Raw genomic sequence first — 5,913 nt, forward strand, 5'->3', positions numbered from 1 at the left:
CCCAGAAGTTACAGGCCTTTCTACAAGGAAGAATAGGCTGGGATTTATTTCCTTTTCCTTACTCTGCTTTCTCTTCTCTGTTTTGAGGGGCAAGATGCTTTACCTCAAAATCGGTTGCCACTTGGTTGAGGTTGCAGTACCATTGGAGTCAGTTGGCAGCCAGCCATGGGCAACTGGTGCCACCTTAGTCGGGGTGGGGCACATGCCCCCCTCACCCTCCCCAGTGATCAGTCAGCGACTGGGGGGCCAATCTCGTTGACTGCAAGGGGGGGGGTGTCCCTTGCAGCTGATCTCAAGATGGCCGATTGCTGCATCTGCTTCCAGGAGCGCCTCTCCCCGGCTGGCACTCACAAGGGGGGCACTGGTGTTCCCACCTGCCTCCCTGCCCATTGCCTAAGCGGCAAGCGTGGCCAGTCAGGTGGTGCACTGGCGCTCTCAGAGGGTGCACATGCACCCTCGTGCATTCCCTATGTGTCACCACTGCAGTCAGCTCCTCCCAACTCTTGATATCAGTATCCATTTTCTTGAGGTATGCCTTCAATGTGTCCTTGTAGTGTTTCCTTTGGCCGCCACAAGATCTTAGGCCATGACTACGCTAGGAGTAGAGCAGTTGTTTTGGGAGTCAAGAGTCAAGTATCCACACACAATGTCTGGTCCCGTGAACTTAGTGCTTCCGGATCACTGACTCAATGCTGGTAACATTGACTTCAGCAAGGATGCTGGCATTTGTGCAGTAATCTTCCCACTTGATGTGGAGGATTTTCTGGACACATCATTGGTGACATCTCTCCAGGCTCTTCAGAGGATGATGGTAGGTGACCCATGTTTCACAATTACAAAGGAGAGTAGGGACAGCATTGTAGACCTGAATCTTGTTGCCTTCCTGAAGATTGCAATGATTGCGCACCAAAGCAATTTCTCAAAGGAGGCATTTGCACACCAAATCCTGTGCTGGATCTCCTTATCAGTGTTCTGAGAGAGGTAGCTACCAAAGTAGGGGAAGTGATCAATTACCTCCGGGCTCTTTTCCTCAATGTAATTTAGGGAGGGGAATCACATTCATGACCTGGGGAAGGCTAATAGAGCACTTTAGTCTTCTCAATGTTGAGCGAGAGAGACTCAAAGTTTGGAAGGTTTCTCTGAAGAGATCCAGTGCAATCTGGAGGCTTTCCTGCAAGGATGATGCAGTCATTAGCATATCAAAGGTCAAAGACGGTTGTTTTGAGTACTTTGAGCTTTAAGCACAAACATCCCAGGCTAAAGAGCCCTCCATCTGTTTGGTATTCAGTGTCAGTTCCAGAAGGAAGGCAGTTATCTTAATGAGAACCAGGATGACCGTCAAAAAAATTGATAATAAAGTTGAGGCAATGAGGCATCCTTGCTTGACCTCAGTTCAGATGACAAATGGATCTGTCTCTGATCTGCTACAGAGAGCAGTCACAGTCAAATGGTTCTGGAGAAGCCTCAGGACCTTGCTGTACTTTTCAGAGCATCCAAACCTGACCAGTACTTTCCATAAGGCTTTGCGATTGATGAATCAAAGGTCTCAGGAAAGTCAGTGATGGCCATATACAGGTCCTGATGTTGTTCCTAAAACTTTTCTTGGACTTGGTTGGCAACAAAGATCATGTCACTTGCCCTATGTCTGAAACCACAATGAGATTCAGGCAGGATTTCCTCAGCAAGAGGTAGGAGATGATTCAGGAGGATACGAGAGAGGATTTTCCCTGCTGTGGAGAGGAGGGCAATACCTCAATCGTTCCCACATACAGACTTAACTCCTTTCTTGAAGATAATCATGATGTTGGCATTCCTTAGGTCTCCAGGGAGTTCTTTGTTGTTGCAAATTTAAAGAATAAATTTGTGGAGTCTCAGTTCCAGTTCCTCACCCCCAGCCATGTATATTTCAGCAGGTATGACATCTGGTCAAGTAGCCTTGTGGTTCTTGGTTTCCTTGATGGCATGCCAAGCTTCTTCTAGGATAAGAGGATTAGTGAGGAATCCCTTTCAGGGTATAGGGGGATGGACTCAATGGTGGTATCCATTATAATCGACTCACGGTTCTGGAGTGCCTCAAAGTGCTCTTTCCCTCTAGCTTGGATAAATTCTTTTTCTTTGAGGAGTGTTGAGCCATCCTGTGATGACAGGAAAGTAGGCCCATGAGAAGTTAGGCCATAGATGACTTTCATTGCCTGGAAAAGCTATGAAAGTTGTGTTTGTCAGTATAGAGAGAGCTGGATCTCCTTGGCTTTTATCTTGCCACCACTGATTCTTGCTTATTTTATTTTATTTTTTTTCCAACAATGTCTCCATGTAAAGCTCTCTGCCCTGTCCACAAAATGAAGGCAACATTTCAGAACTCTTGAAGGGGTTTAAAACCATCATCCATATGGCCTGCACTGAATCCATTAGCTAGACCACCCATTGACACCAAGACTGGTTTGATGGGAGTGACACTGAGATCCAAACCCTCCTTGACTGAAAGAGAAGGGCTCAAAGGAGGATCCAGGAAATCGACTGCCAACATATGACACCTATAAAACATGCCTGCCAAAATCTGACATCTGTAAGAAGCCTGGACCTTGAAATACATCAGCTTAGAAAGAGTGTGAAGAGAGAGTGTGAAAATTAATATTTTGCTAAAATAGATAGGCTGTCCCTTGGAAATAAGAAAAGGTAGCATATATACAATAGCATAGTGAGCTGGGTATTGTTATGTGCTCACTTCCATGTACTCAATGGTGGAGGCTAATGCTTTTGTATTAGGAGATCTGAGTTCTTAGACCCCTGCTGCTATGAAGTTTTGAGGGGCTATCATATGCAGAACAGTAGCAGTTGTGAATGGATGGCGGCCATGGATTACCTAAATCTATCTATGTCTAGTTCTGTGCTGCTTGGAAGCATGCTTTCACATATCAGTCTTGGAAGTGAGGTAGTAAAAGTCCAGCTTGCAGCTGTTCTTTAGATTTCTGTCTTTGGGAAACTTGAGAGAGGTAGGGGATCCTCTCAAAGTGGCTTCACCGCCTCGTTTTCAGCATTGATGTTTGCTGAAAATGAGGCAGCATGCACAGTCCCCCTGGGCAATGGGCTCCGGGAGCAGCCCAGATGTGGTATAGGATGACTGGGTTGGAAGAGACTTCAAGAATCATCCAGTCTAACCCCCTTTGCAGGTCAGGATGTGCTGTTCCTAAGCCATCTCAGCTCTCTGGCCCCCTCTTGAAAATCTCTGATGAAGGAGATTCCACAGGTTCCCTGTCAGCTTCTTCCACTGTTCTGCTGCTCTGATAGTAAGGAATGTCTTCCTAGAATTGATCTAAATCTGCTCTGTGGCAGTTTATAGCCATTGCTTTGTGTCTTGCTCTGTGGTATGAAAGAGCAGTTGTTCTCCCCTCTTTTTCATGGCAACCTTTCAAATATTTGAAAACTGCTACCAGGTTGTCCCCTCAAAGTCTCCTTTTCTGCAAGCTAAGCACATCTAGCTTTTTCAATCTTTCCTTGTATGGCTTGCATTTCAAACCCTTTATCACCTTTGTTGCTTGTTTCTGGACCGTCTCAAGTTTCTTTACATCCTGCCTAAAATACAAAGCCAGAACTGCACACAATATTTCAACAGAGACCTAATTTGTGCTGAGTAGAGTTACCTCCCATAACTTACATGTCATATGTCTGTTGATGCATCCCAAAATTACATTTACTTGGTTTGCAACTGCATCACATTGCTGGCCCATGTTGAGTCTGTTATCTACCAATATCCTTGGATCTTTTTCAGGAATGCTACTGCCTAGCCAGTTATCTCCAACTGTGACTGCATTTGTTTTTTCTTCCCGAGGCATAGCACCTGATCTTTGTTGACTTTCATTCTGCTGTCTGTGGCCTGCCCCTCTAATTTACTAAAATCCATATGAATTCTAATCCTATTCTCTAAACATCTGTAACCCCACACAGTTTTTGGGCATCTACAAGCTTGATCAGGAAACTTTCTGTTCCTGCATCCAAGTCATTAATAAAAATATTAAAGACCACTGGACCCAGAACAGATCAAGCCAAACCCTAAAGTGGATATATTTGTTGAGATGGGTTGGGTTGGGACTCGCATGGTTAATTCTGGTGAAATCTAGGGTGTCTGGTTGATATGGAAGGCCTCAAGCTGCTGAAGGGTGGAACGATGGGAGAGGTAAAAACTTTATTAGTGAATGTTAAAAAAATTGCAGTTAGTTACTATTAAGCTCTGACTTTCTCTGCTGCAGCCCTCCAAACTAACATGGGAGATTGGTCTGGTCTATTAGTTACTAATCTAAGCAGCTCCTCATCGCATTGTTGGGCTGAAACAGTTATGACTATGCCAGCTGTGTTTGGTGGGACAAAAGGATGAGCGGAGTGACTACAAAGAGATTACAAGCATACTGAGGCAACTGTGAAAAACATGAGGCCATCAATCCTCTTCGCACCACTGGCAGTGTATAGGATCACCCTTCCCTCCCCTAGTACCTCATCTTCATCAGGTGTATTGCTTGCCAAATAGGCTTTGGATGCAATCAGGGGCAGATCCAGAGAAGGTGCACTGGTGCACTTGCACCCCCCTGCTTTGGTTCCTGGTTCCCAAACCAACTTTCTTGGCAATGGCAGCCACATTTCTAGTCAGGCAGGGCTGAGGGAGGCAACTGACTTCATGGCTCATTATCATCTACCTCAAGTCAAGTCAGTTCTGAGGCTCCTGCAACTGTTGGGGCACCTTAGATGCTATGTCAGTCCTCCTAGTTGAGTTGCTTTGCATCATTGGTCATTGGTAATTCTTCAGGCACACTGACTTGGCAACACCCAGCTCCTCTCCAGGTATGAATGGCTGTTGGCTTGCAGGGACATCTACACCTTGACAGGCCTTGTTTTATGTCCTGCTGGGTGTCCACACACTCTCTTCACCCCAACTGGCCAAGGGGGAGGTGCTGATTTAGTTGCTGACAACCCGACCTTGAAACAGGTTGTACTGGTTTACATGGTACCAAATAGCAGACCAAGAGAGGCCTGGCTTGACAAGGAACCATCTACCTGATCTCTTCTAAAACTCTTCATTCCACAGGTGTTAATGACCATCTCATCTTGATAATGGTGGTGATGTCCCACCCATCAAAGTGGCTTCCTTCTACCCTTACTCACAGGGCCTGCCTCAGCAGCACGGTGGCTAGCTAACTGGGCTCCTGAGCCCAAGGGCCTGGGCTCAAGCCCTATGGCTGGAGTCCCTCTGCTGCGCTGCTCCTGATTGCACAGCCTGTGATTGCACAGCCTATCTTGAACACAGTCCAGTGAAGCTCTACTGAGTTTTGCTCTGAATTTAAAGGAGATTGCAGGACCCTACACCCCTGGCCTATGAGCAAAGCTTCTACTTTCTTTTTACTCGGAGAAAAAATACGGGCTGTGCTCCAGGCAAGCCTGGACCCAGGCATGGGTGAACCAGGTGTCTGCCCAGGGCCTGAACAGAAAGAGGACATGAAAATGGTCATTTTTATTATTATTATCATAGATTTCATAGACATTAGGGCTGGAAGGGACCTCAGAAGATCATTGAGTCGAGCTCCCCGCCCAAAGGGCACAAAGTCAGCTGGGGTCATAGGATCCCAGCAAGATAAGCATCCAATTTGCTCTTGAAGGTGTTCAATGTAGGTGCTTGAACCACCTCCGATGGCAGGCTGTTCCAGACCTTGGGGGCTCGGACAGTAAAGAAATTCTTCCTTATGTCAAGCCTGAAACGGTCTTGCAGTAGTTTACAACCGTTTGACCTCGTCATCCCTTGGGGCGCTATGGTGAACAAACGTTCCCCCAGATACTGGTGGTCACCCCTGATAAACTTATAGGTGGCCATCAGATCACCCCTGAGCCTGCGCTTTTCCAGGCTAAAGAGCCCCATGGCTCTCAGCC

The sequence above is a fragment of the Gavialis gangeticus genome, unplaced genomic scaffold, assembly GCF_001723915.1.
Source record: "Gavialis gangeticus isolate Ggan-Ray unplaced genomic scaffold, GavGan_comp1, whole genome shotgun sequence".
NCBI classification, from domain to species: Eukaryota; Metazoa; Chordata; order Crocodylia; family Gavialidae; genus Gavialis; species Gavialis gangeticus.